The sequence below is a fragment of the Tenrec ecaudatus genome, chromosome 6 (assembly GCF_050624435.1).
Source record: "Tenrec ecaudatus isolate mTenEca1 chromosome 6, mTenEca1.hap1, whole genome shotgun sequence".
In the NCBI taxonomy this organism is placed as follows: Eukaryota; Metazoa; Chordata; class Mammalia; order Afrosoricida; family Tenrecidae; genus Tenrec; species Tenrec ecaudatus.
In genome coordinates, this window is record NC_134535.1 from 53,122,439 (window position 1) to 53,136,390 (window position 13,952).

A 13,952-nucleotide genomic window follows, 5' to 3' on the forward strand; every position below is an offset into this window, starting at 1 on the left:
GAACACTTTGTTCTAATAATCTGGCACTCTTTGATACTCACCTTCCCAACAAAATGGGTGAATAAGCAAATGTGGTGAAGAGAACGGATGGTGCCCAGCTATCAAAATAGATAGCATCTGGGGTCTTAAAGGATTGAAGTTGTCGGTGTGAGAGATGAAAATAGTAACAATGTACAATCTATCAGGGGGTTATGAGGGTGAGAGGGTAGGGGGGAAACAGGAGCTGGTACCGAGGGCTCAATAGAAAGTAAATGTCTAGTGCGGTAACGCACCCGATCCTGGAGATGCCGGCGGGAGCCCCGGGGAGAGTTCTCTTTTCTTTGTGAAGGGCAGGGCGCCCTGGAATGGGTTCGCCCGAGAGAGGGGCCGCACCTTGGGATAAAAAAAGAGAGAGTAAATGTCTAGAAGAGAATAAGGACAACATATGTACAAACATGCCTAATTCAATTGATGTATGGATTGTGATGAGAGTTGTATAAGCCCCCAATAAAATGATTTAAAGGGGGGGAGAAAAGGATTGAAGTTAAACAAGCAGCCATCTAGCAGGGAAGCAAATAAGCCCACATGGAAGAAGCACACCAGCTTGTGTGATCATGAGGTGTTGATGGGGTCAGGTATCAGGTATCAAAACATCCAAAACAAACAACTATCGGTGTGAAGAGGGGCATTGGAGTGGAGACCCAAAGCCCATCTGTAGATAATTGGATATCCCCCACAGAAGGGTTATAATGAAAGGATGATTCAATCAGGGTAGAGTATAGCACCAATGAGACACACATCATTCCTCTAGTTCCAGAATGCTTCCTCCCCACCACTACCATGACCCAGTTCTACCTTAGAGATCTGGTTAGACTGGAGAACACACATTGGTACAGATAAGAACTCTTGACACGTGGAATTCAGGACAGATAAACCCCTCAGGAACAGTAGTGGGAGTAGTGATATCATGAGGGCAGGGGGATGGTCAGGGAAGGGGAAGGGGGAGAAAGGGAGAACCCACCACAAAGTTGGCTATATAGCAGATACTCTGAAGGGAATGAATAATAGAAATATAGGGGAAGGGAGACAGCGGACACTGTAAGATAAAAAAAATAACAATATATAATTGATCAAGGATTCATAGGGTGGGAGGGTGAGAGAGGGAGGAGAAAAGAGAGGAGCTTATACCAAGGGCTCAAGTAGAAAATGTTTTGGAAATGATGATGGCAATATATGTACAAATATGTTTGATACAATTGATGTATGGAATGTTATAAGAGTTGTAAGAGCCCCTAATAAAATTATTTTTTAAATACGAGCCTCCAGTATAATTAAGGGCAAAATATTGAAGAACTCAGGAAGTATCAAAAGTTAATGAAAAGAATATATGGAGTAACTAAACCAAAAAGAGTTGGTCAATGTTCAACCATTTCAGGAGTTAGTGTATGATCAGGAACCAATAATACAAATCTAAGCTGTACTGAAGCTATTATCAAAAACAAGACTTCGACATTCATGGAATACCAACGAAAATATTTCAACAAATATACCTAGCACTGTAGGTGCAGGCTTATCTCTTCCTGGCCATGAAATTGTCATCAATTTCATCAAAAGACTGGTGGAAAGTTTCGTTCTTTGAGTTATCTGACCTTCACCTGCCACTTTTAGCATCCAGCCAGCCCAAAGCTTGCTGAGGTCAAGCTATGTGCCCACAATCGAAAACAGTGGACCATGTAGGGTCCCAATGTCATTTGCTATCACATTAATAGTACTTCCACAGTCTACTTCCACCATTTTCCAGACTTGAGCCAGTTCTGTTACTCATTGGGGTTAACATTGGGGTTTTCTCTGTTACTATCGAGGCCTTTATGATAGTCCTTAAAATATTCAATATATTGAAAACTATTATTTTATGGCAGCATATGCCCATGAACTTGTAAAGTTTCAATGATTTGGGAAGAGGTCCATTTGACTTTGTCTCATGAGATTCGGACGTGTTATCAGGACAGACCAGACCCTAGAAAACAGTACCAGTGAAAAACAGGAAGACCATCAAGGAGATGGACTGACACATGGTTGCAACAAGGGGCTCAAGCATGATTGCGGGGATGATGCCGACCAGGCAGTGCTACGTTCTGTGGACATGGGGTCGCTCTGAGTCACAATGGGCTTGACATAATGATTTTTGTAAAAGATGTAATGTTAGTGCTAATTTCAGAATCTCACCCCCACACCACCAAGTTATCTTTTTTTTTTAAGTCACACTAATGAGACTAAAGCAGTGTTATTACTGAAATACCGCTTGGTATAAACTGTGAATGCATAAACTGGAACCTAGTAAGTCACTTATAGGGTCTCTATGAGCCAGAATCTATTGCACCTAATAACAACATCATAGAGCACAAAGAACAGTGGTCTGAACTCGTGTGGAACATGCTATAATAATTAGCTTGTGCAACTTAATGGCACAGGTAGTTTCTCCTTTATTTTATGTTTTCTACTTTATATTTCAATGATTAGCTTTTTCAGTTATGCCTGACAAAACTTATAATTACTCTCCCCCCCTTGTACATATGCTCAGTCCTGTTCTTTTAAACCTTATCATTGTGGCTCTTTAAGCGTGTATTGCGTTACAATAACATGGGACCATTTTACTGCTCTGTCTCAGCAAGCACAGTAGTAACCGATATTCTATTTTTTTAAAGATCATTTAGTAACCAGTATTCCTTGGATAGTTATACTTGACAGTATTGGGACATTCTCACCAGTACTCACAATTGAAAGAAAATGTAAGCACATTAAAGCACAGAGGGAAAACCTCTTGAGTCGCTTCTTAAATGACAGTCCGGGGAAAGGGCTAAGTCAAAGGGGTCAGTTGGAGCCTGATGATTCAAATTCATCACTTGAGAACAATGCCAAGAAATGAACTGCATCAAATACAGACATCATTTCTTGAATTGAACAATAGGTACAAAATCCAATGATGTTCCATCAGGATAAACTTGGACAGAGTTTGTGTGCATGACTATAGAAGTTGGAATTTTTCCAAAATACAAGAAATCTAGATGTCTTTAGAGACAGGCTCCTGCAAAAGACAGACTTTATACAAATGACTATTTACTTAATACTTAAAAAGTCCAAGAAACCACTGAACCAACAAGAAATTTCTACTAGAAGTTTTTGAACATGTGTGTTTTAAACATCACCGTGATAGCTAGGTTTTTGTGTGCCAAAATAGCACCTGTACGAAGACGTGCGTGGCGGTTAGCCTCTCAATCAGGTCACAGCTTGATGACCTCCTTCAGAGGTGCCACGAAGATCAGTGGCTTTCTGAGAGCGGCACTTCTCTCTCTCCCTGGTGGTCACACTAGTGCGGTGCCTAATCAGCTACCTGCCTCATCAAGCGTGCTGTGGGCTGTGCCGTGCTCTGCTCCACCTGGCCGAGCCAACTGTGGACCTCAATGGACCACTTAGCTGTGCCGTGCTATTCCACATCTCAGCACCACCCCACGTGGCCATGTCTGCTGCCTGTAGGCCGACCCCGCTTATCCTGCCACCACTCCAGACACCGCACCTCCAGCCAGCCACCTCGCATTGCTACACCGTGAGCCTCCACCGCCACCTGCTTTGCCATGCTGAGCTACTGGCCTCTGCTACACCTGGACATCTCATCTCCCTGCTGTTGGCTTCCTTGGCCTTGGGGTGATGGCCACGTGAGTTGGAAGGATCTTCATTATATTTACTGACCCACAAAAGTGAGTTGAACTGAGCTCTCTGTACTGCTGTGTGGACTAATTTGCTAATATATTCATTTTTGCTATATAAACTTATTCTTTTACATATCTATAATCCTAAGTGTCCTGGTTTTGCATCTCTAGAGAATCCTGCCTAATACAATCACCAAACATATTTCTACATAAGCTTTTTGTAGGCTAAAAGGAATTCTAAGTTAAGGCATACCAAAACAGCAATAATGATACACAAAAGGCAAAAAAAAACAACCAAACCAACAAGCACACACAAACAACACTAAGATTACCTCCTGCTTGAGAGAACAGAATTCTTTTTATCCATTACATAAGACAGATGGAAAGACACGTTTCTGACTACTGACTAATACTAGCTGCTCTTAGTAAGATGACCAAGACATAATGCAATCTACAGTGGCTTAGCAAGGGGGGGAAAATCACAAATGTACTCATGAAGGTGGCCCTATGGAATAATGCCAGGAACCATTAGGAAAACATAAGAGATTTATAGGAAATGTTTTTGAGCATAATAGTTATCTAATACAGGCCAGCATTCATGATAGTAGAGCTGTCAGTGATATTGTTAATACACTGTGATCTCCACAAATCTCTATTAAAACATAAAACATAAATTTATATGGTGTCATAGTTAGGTGTGAGACTGTGAGCAACTGACATGCAGAAGTTCTCCCTCTCCTTTTGTTTTGTTTGCTGTTTTAATATCCTGCACCTAGCACCTTGGGCAGGTGTGTAGCAGGTACTCAATCTGGAAATGTTTTCTGTTCCCCAACCATGAGGTTCTATGATTTAAGGTGTTATGCTGCTTCTACATTCATCATCATTGGGTTTGGCTAGCTAACTGATGCATGATTTATTATGCTTATGTCATAATGTCCTGAATTATTTCAGTCTAGACCAATTATTATAACCTCCAAGTTGGACTTCTAACTCTGCCAGATGCTATTTGACAGTAGAATCCCCACTACTGAAAATCTTGCTAAGTATCTATTATGCGGTTGTGTAATTACAGCTTTCTAGTACTCAGTATGGTATCATTAGCTCAAGCTGGAGTGCATTTAGTGTACATAATTACAGCACGCTCAGCAGTGCGCATGACCTACAGAGGGAGGGGAAGGGTGTCTGCTGCTATTTTTATCTGTATCAAGTGACAATTGTAAGTTACTACTAGAATTCCTACTTTTGAGAGAAAAAGGTTGATAATCACATCGCACTTGCAAACATCTTTGGGACACCTAACATCAAACTTTGGGGGAATATTTAGAGCTGCTATTCCTACCAATGATTACATATTAATATTGTTCGAGCAAGACTTCAACTTTTGGGTTCTTTCCGTTGGAGGCTGCCTAATAGGAAAAGAAGAGGCAAAGTAGTACAAAAACAGAAAATCTTACAGAACCGCTCTGCTGGAGAGTTACAGCTAGTTAAATTTGTACGATGCCGAAGACATAGTCACTCCTCAATATACATTATTGTGATATACATATCCCATCATACAGCTTTAAAAACCCCTATAGGCACAGGAGTTGGTCCTTAACAAGTGGCATTGGTGGGTGTGTTCCCACAGGACTCGAGGTCAGCCTGGCTCCTGGCTAGTAAACGCCGGGGGAGCTCAGTGGGATGAGCCATGTGTCCGTTGTTGGAGCATTTCCTCTCCAGCTGGCTTCCCTTCTGTTGCTCCTCAGTCGGCACCACACAGCTTAGCTGGGCTACTGCCTTTGCTTAGGTGGTCCTGTACGACGGACCTGCATTGCAAGAAAGGCTAAGGCGAAATCCATGCATATGGCAATTACCCCAAACTCTCAGTATCAGTAGCTGGAGAAGTTTAATTTTTTTTCTTTTTTACAGTTAGATTGGTTTAATCTTGAAATGTAATCCAATAAGACCGAAAACTAAACATTTCAGGTCCTGTACCAAATAATAAAATACTCCTAGGCCTTCAGGATCCTTTGACTGATTTACATCAATAAGGGAACCAATTTTGGATGTGGAAAAAGAAATGTGTTCATCTCCTATTACAATTTCAAGCTGCTGTCGGCCAACCCTGTCAGGAGGTGTCCACAAAGCATCATCTTCTTTTGTAATTTCACTGTCACCAAGAATTCTCTTCAGTTCTCCCATTACACTCTTGTGAACATAAGTCTCTTTTCTGATCATGACATCGTTTTTGTAATTGCTGTTCTTGGCACACCTAAGCTTTCCGTCTGGTCAGAATTCGAACTCCAGGAACTCGTGTCCGAACTTGCCCTCGTGTCCTACATAGTAGCGCAGGTAGAAGTCGCTGGCCATAGACATCTTTGCAGCCGATCAGCTCGCCCACGGCCCAGGCAACGTGCGCCCGGTGCAGGGAAGTCTAATTTTTTTTCAAAGAAAGGTGTGAAGACTATCCCTTTATTTCCCTTTGTATAATTGTCATAAACAACAAAAATTATTTGCATATTATTTGGCATTTATAAAGCTCTGTGGCCCTCAACAAGAAAATGTGCAATGTATATGTCATTTTATCCCAAAGCACTCAATACTTTATTTTAAACACATCAATATTTTTTAAAACCTTCAACTTTCAAATTATTAATCATTCACATTTTAACAGTGTTCTTTTAAATATCCCGAAGAGGGGAGGCATGACGGCTTCATTCTTAAGGCTCGCCTTCCATCTCCAATCAGATGTAAAGGCCATTTTCATGTTTGTGGCTGAACATTTGTATGTGAAGGTAGGCAGGAGAATTAATTCCATTCAATAGAAGTCTTTTAGATATCATATAAAAAAGACCCGGGCATAATCAGCTAATAAAGCTATGGAGGTATTTTATGTGATATGAATATTTTTCAGGGACTGGGCTTGACTAATAACACACACACATAGATGCACACACACCCACATACACATTTTTAAATGCAAACCCCATTATAATAGGGCTCTTTGTAAAGCATCTTCAAATTTCTACTACCTGGGTTTTGCAATCATTACAGAACCATCATGGAACTGAGTTAAGGGTTACATGAGGCTTTTCTTATTAGATGTCAAGGAAACAAAGAAAAGTTAGAAAAGCAATGTTAGAAATAAGGAAAGTAAAACCCAGAGAAATCAGCCTAGCTAGCAACACTCTGCTTGTCTCTAACAGTACTACCTGGAATTGAAAGATAATTGAATTTTCCCACGGACTTTTTGAAACCTCTTCATCCAATAAGAATAATTATCCAAGAAATTATTAAAAGAATAATCTTTTAGTTTGACTAAACAAATAATATGTTAGAGATTTAGATTAGTGTTAGATGATTACCCACATGATATTTATTGAGATATATACCATGTATTTATATTTTCTACTTGTTTAACTCTACAATATCAAAAGTTTAATCAAGTACTTGTGTCTAACATGTTGATCTAAATTTGTTCAAAAACTCTTTCAGGAAATAAGCATGTTAGATGCCATGAGTCATTTTAAAAATTAACAAAAGGAAATAACATGTGTTGGCAAGGATGTAGAGAAATTGGAACCTTTGTACATTGTTTATAAACGTAAATATATATATATATATATTTAACCTTTGTACATTGTTGATGGGAAAGTAAAGTGGTTCAGCTGTTGTACAAAATAGTTTTATAATTCTTCATAAAGATAAACACAGAATTAAGTACTGAAAAGAGTTGAAATCAAGTCTTCAAAAAAAATACCACTACATGAAATTTCATAGCAACCCTATTCACATCAACCAAAAAGTAGAAACAAGCCAAATGCACGTCATCTGATGAATGGATAAATAAAATACCTATGCACACAGTGGAATCCTGTTCCAAGTTCTCGTACATGCTAATGTAGACGACCCTTGAGGACATTGTGCAAGGCAAAAGGAGGCAAACACAAAATGTCACAATGTTTATGACCCCATCTACATGAAGCATCCACACTCTGCAGACAGCAAGCAAACTAGGGGTTGCAAGGGGCTAAATAGAGTAGGGAGTGGGGAGTGACTGCCTAATGGGTTTGGGCTTCCTTTTGGGAAAATGAAAATGTCTTAAAACTAAAGAGAGGTGACGGTAGCACAAGTCTGTGAGCATACCATTGAGTTGCACACTTAAAATGTTTAATGATTACTTTTATATTAATTTTGCCCTAGTGAAATAAAAACTCCATGAACTCAAAGTATTTTTAAAGTTATTTTGTTTATTCAAAAATTTTATAGACATGTTTTAAATTTGATGATAAAATTATAATTTAATAATTTAAAGTTTTAATAAGCAGATAGAAAAAATGATGGAGGCAAGGAAGCAGAAAAAGAGGCAGAGTGGGAGAAAGAGGTAGCAGTCCATATCCTTTATAGCGTTAAAGATGCATAGCCGTGGAAAGTCCATGTGGCAGTTCGACTCCATCTCCTAGGGTGGTCACGGGTCAGAATTCACTCAGTGACAATGAGTTTGATGTGCTTCTATTCTGTTGTTGCTGTAGTGAATGTTTATGGAACAAGATTGCCAAGTGCTTAACCACTGAGCAACCAGGATTCCTTTAGCTCAAAAGAAGATACTGCTAACAACACTTTAAGTCTACAGACGCATTGTCTTAAGTCAGTCCCTGCCTTTAGAAGAAAAGCTCTTTCAGGGCTGAGAGAACTTATTGGTTACTGATTTCTACTCCAACAGTGCCTTCTCTTAATAGTATTTGTCCAGTAAACACTCCATCACTACGATAGGGCATCCAAGCACCATGCAGGTAAATCCTATCTTTTATACATCAGCTCAGACTCATTGTTGCACATCCAATAAAGCGTTTGCATTCAGACTAATTAAAATTATGATTTTAAGCAATAACTTATACAAACAGGCTTCAAAATACATGAAAATTTAAGGTGAAAACATTCGTTATTTTTAAAAGCCTCACTGAAAATTTTAAATTATCATTAGACTTTTTTCTTAAGATGAAAAAAAGACTGATTAAAAAATACTTTCATCAACACTTGCTAAAACCATGTGATTGTGATTCTGTAGGTAACCTGGTAATCTGGGTTGAGAAAGAAAACTCTGAGTATTTAGCCTTCATTAAGTTTCATCAAGCTGAGAAGGGGAAAAATCTGAAGCGAAAGGCGAGGGGTAGTGGTGGTGTTATATATTGGATGAGATCCCAGAGACTAAACTTGACAGGTTTAGTCTGTCCAAGGGCAGAAAATAAGGTGCCTTTCCCTGCCTTGACTTTAGAACACGCAGCAGAACCGAGCCAATAGCTGAAGTCTGAACAAGGAAGGTAAGCAGAAAGCTGCTGGGGACTTGACCTTTTCATTCATTTGTGAACACATGTAACTCTCTTAGTTGGATGGGAACTGAAGAGGGGGAGAGGCAGTGTAATGTGCTCATGGAGTAAGGGCTACAATAAGTGTTGCCTTAGTCTGCCGTGCATTGGAAAGAGCGGTGGGTTTGAGTGCCTGAAAGGACTGCCTAGGGAGAATCAAAGAGACCCTGTGTTGCATAAGCCATTAGTACTGTTATCCAAGTTAGTGGTTTGCATGTACTCAGAGGAGCTTCAGAATAAAGGCCTGGCAATCTGCTTCCAGAAAGACCAACACTTTGAAGATGATATAGACTATAATTCTACTCTGCAACACACAGACACACAGGGTCAATTATCATTTGCAATGTTCTCAATAAACCAAAGGTTTTGCTCAAAATAATTGAGTACAAGGCACAAACACTTATGGTGAAGTAAATACAAACTCACCCAATAGGCAAAGGGTAGGGAGGAGGCTACACCAAGTGCTCTTATTTGACTGAAGGTCAGAAGGTAGGCTCTGTATGATGCGTGCTAACAGGTGTGTCAGTCTCAGGCCTGAGGTCACAGTCTGGAGGCCAGCATCCGTGTTTCTGCAGATAGCAAGTTGGAGAGAAGGCTCAAGCCAAGGCAGACAGAGACTCAAAGGTGAGCCCAGGATGCGCTGTGCTGATGGCTGTTCTTATCTCAAGGGCCAGCTTTCCGGTTGCTGCAAGAGGCTAGACCTCCAGAAGCATATGTGCAGATAAGTCTTCACCAAGACTCGGCTCTGGTCTAAGCACTGGCTGATTGGTTGTCTGGGTTTATGTGGCTGAGTTTCCTTCATACAAGTTCAAGCAGAAGCAGCTTGTTGGTGGCACCATAAGGTCTGTGACCATCTGTTCCTGTCACTCCCTCAGTGTGTGCACATGGCATGTTTATATGGTTTTCTCCCAGATGAGAATTCCTTAGTAAAATAAGGTGAGAGCCTTACTCTATACATTGAGTCAGAATCAACTGGACTCCAACTGGTTTGTTAGACTCTTTTAATAGGAATCAGCCGGAAGGGGCAATGTGGGGGGAGGTCAGATGCTTACAGGCATCCTCCCTGAAGGCAATTGCTACCATCTGGCCCCACCACAGGGGTGGGCCTGCTCCCTGCTGCTGGGGACAATGGACTATTTCTCCCTGAAGCTTGCAACCATTAGCTTGGTTCCTGTAGGTGGGGCTTCCACCCTACTGCTAATGGTTCCTATGGAGATCCAGAGAACAGGTCAAAGTTAAGCTGCCATCCTAAATGCAGGATCTTCCCATTTTATCACATGCATACCCCCAACCCTCCTCTTCCCATTGTGTGTATGTCCCTAGACCACCCCCTCTCAATGCTGTATAACCTATAGTGCAACCCCTTCCTGTGACGTATGGCTTTACCTGTAATCAGTGGGCTTGCATGCCCCCAAAAGGTATATAGGCCTGGGTTAGCAATAGAGATCCCTTGCTCACTAGGCTCCCCTCCTCTCCTCAGTTCCCTCTCCCAGTTCCCTTTCCCCTTGTCCTCCTTCCTTTCCCCCACCCTCTCCAGGTAGACCATCATGCAGGGCTGAGGTGAGCATGCTCCACAAAATGTGTCTGACCCTATAATTGCAATACCTCTTCTGTCTCATGCTCTCGATGACTTTAATATAATAAAGTTCCGATGGCTTTAATATAATATAATGTTATATTATAATATTATATATAATATAAATCTCAACCATTCAATTGTGCTTACTGAACCCGTGATTAGTGGTGGGGGCCGGCACCCCTCAACTCATACCACAGGGCAACATGAGCAAAGGCATAGAAATGAAAGGTCCACTGTGCACTTGCACTTGCTCTAGAGTGCCAGACCTCCTTTTGGATCCTGAGTCTGATAGTCTCTGCCTTCCTTACTGTGGTAAGCGCTTCTTGGAATCCAACCTAATTGTAAGACACTTGAAGACTAAAGTTATAAGGAGCCTTGGCGGTGTAGTGGTTATGTGTTGGATTGCCATTGGCATGGTCGGCAGTTCAAAACCACCAGCAGCAGCTCCGAGGACGAAAGACTGGCTCCCTGTGGGTTGCTGAGTTGGCATTGACTCAATGGCAATGAGTTTAATTTTGGAGATTAAAACTAAGGTCGTGGTACTTGTTACCTCATCAAACCAAACCACGACAAACCTGCCATTGAGTCCTTCTGACTCACAGAGACCCTACAGCATAAAGCCCAACTGCTTCTTTAGGTTTCCAGGACTGTTCATCTTTACGGGAGCAGACAGCTTCATCTTTCTCCCGTGGAGTGTCTTCAAACCGCTGACTGCTGTTAGCAGCCCAACTCTTAACCTACTCCGCCACCACGACTCCTACCTGCACCGACACTCCCAGATAACCGAAATCTTCCCCACACGCTAGGGCATATGCCAACATTCTCAGATAACGGAGACCAGAGCCCGTTCTAGCGCGACCTGACCGTCCCAAATGCCACCGGCCGCTTTGTCTCGTGTCTCGTGCTGCTGGATGAAGTCAAACAAATTACTTCATCATTTTGGACCATCTGTTTTCTCACCTTTAAAGTACGGAAAATAATACCCACCGCACTGATTTACTCTGAGGATAAACCGAATAATGTCTGAAAAATATCTACCACGGTGCTCACATCTATTTCCATTCCACTTCTGAGCCCCGCCCACTAGTTGGGACCCCTCTGCTGCTGAATGTTGCTGCCACTTTCATGCCTGCCCCTCCACCCCCTACACACACACACACACACACACACACACACACACACACACACACACACACGGTTCTTAAAATGCTGCCAACTTTCTGTGATCCTTCTTTCTACACGCAACGCCTGCTCCAGAACCAGGCGCAGCGCTCTCTGCATTGACAACTGGCTCCCTTCCAGGAACTGTGGCTCCTCTCCCCTCTCCCCCCCTCTCCCCGTGGGGATCCCATTTCCTGGGCAGGCTCTGCCGGGCTGCTGCTTCCTGATGGACAGTTGTACCGGAAATAGGATACCAGGAACTTTTACTCTGGAAAAGAGAAAGCAAGGCGAACTGTAGATTCACCTGTTTGAAGGTCTGACCCACAAATATGGAATAAGGCCAGGATTTCCAAACGTTTTCAGGCCGTGGGTCCCCTTCCTTGTCTGCTGATGCTTATGGACTCGGTTTAAGAAAGTGTTTATACAGGTCTTCGATTTCTCAAGCTAGGTTTATTCCTAAACCGTTCAGTTTTATGTGGCATTGTAAATGCGATGGTTGTCTTGATTTCTTTTTCAGAGCTCTCTTCATTAGTATACAGGAATCTAATAGATTTTTGCATGTTAATCTTCTATTCTGACATGCTGCAGAAACATTCGATTGTTTCCAACGATCTCTTAGTCCATTCGTTGGGGGTTTCTACATAGAAAATCATATCATCTGCAAACAGTGAAAGTTTTATTTCTTCCTTGTCTAATTATATTCTTTTGCTTTCTTTTTGTTAAGAATACTATTTTTAGGTGCATTAACACCAGGTTACAAATAAACCAATTACATGGAAGTTTAGTTATCAAAATACTTTCAAACACAAGTTTGTGATAGAGCAACGTAAGACTTCTTATTAATGCAATAAATAAGATGTAGCAGCAGATCTAAAAAATCTCTGAAATTACAAAGTTACTCTGAGTATAACTGATTGTGGAAAACAGGACTGGGAAAACAGTGTACAGAGATAAATTCTTTATTTCTATATTTTAAGAAGTCTGCACAGCCAGGGTTCTGGGTGGATGGAGGTCTTCACACTTGTGGATTAGAGATAAGTCCCAATTATATTCTCATAATTAATATTAATCCCCACATTATCCTCCCATAATGGAGCTGCCTTAATGTTACCTCTTACAAGCACGTGGCTGATTGTCCAGCCAGCAGCTGTAACTATAGGAGCAGACAGGTGCTAATGCTCTCCTGGCTCAGGAGACGCTCACTCCCCCTTACCGGCCCCAGCACTGGTGTCAGGTGACTCCCCCAATGAGCTCAGGGACCTTTAGGGTTCACATACAGCCCACTTTGTTATGTATGTGGCACACATAATTAGAGGGGCTTGCATGCTGATGAGAATACAATCCCTCCCTCCCTCCCTCCCTCCCTCCCTCCCTCCCTCCCTCCCTCCCTCCCTCCCTCCCTCCCTCCCTCCCTCCCTCTCTCTCTCTCTCTCTCTCTCTCTCTCTCTCTCTCTCTCTCTCTCTCTCTCTCTCTCTCTCGGCATGGACCGGGATCCTGAGGTCATGGCAGAGATGCGCACCCCCAAACTTTCTTCTGTTTCTTAATTTCTTCCCTTTAATTATAAAACAGTCCCACAGAACCCTTCCAGACCTGATCTCACAAGTGATATTTCAAGATTTCTGGAACAACTCAAATGGGATAAGAAAATATCTGTGACAAAGTCACAGGGGCGATTAATACTGCTTTGATTTGCTGCCTCCATTTTTAATGGGAGGAAATCTACATTTAACTAGAGGTAGGGTCGCTATGAATTGGAATGACTTAGTAGCAGTGAGTGAGTGAGAAGTAAAGGTAAAAATGTCATTTTGTTTTCCCACCAGTTCAATTCCTTGGCCCATGACCTCCTCCCACTCACCATAGCAAAGCTCCTAGATTGGACTCCCTCTGTGCTGTTACCAAGAACAGCACTAGGCTTGGTAGATTCATTGTATAAGAAGGCAAATTCCAGCTCATTATAATGAAGAACTTTTAAAAAACAAGAAAAACCTAGGCCACTTGGCAACTTTAATAAAAAGTCAGATCATCACCCCTATTTTTCAGATAAGAAAAATGGAAGCAGAAATATTGAAGAACATGTCTGCAATTGTACCACTAATAACTGGATCTGAGTACAGGCACACTGAGGGCAGCATTCACGCTGCTCACCACTGTTCTGTGCTGCGCCTGGACATGGTCTTGGC

At 41.8% G+C, this 13,952-nt stretch overlaps 1 pseudogene; it reads right to left on the bottom strand.

Annotated features, from left to right (window-relative positions):
• Positions 1-5,594: 5,594 nt before the first annotated feature.
• On the bottom strand, positions 5,595-6,041 carry LOC142450808 (protein mago nashi homolog 2 pseudogene; annotated as a pseudogene).
• Positions 6,042-13,952: the final 7,911 nt, after the last annotated feature.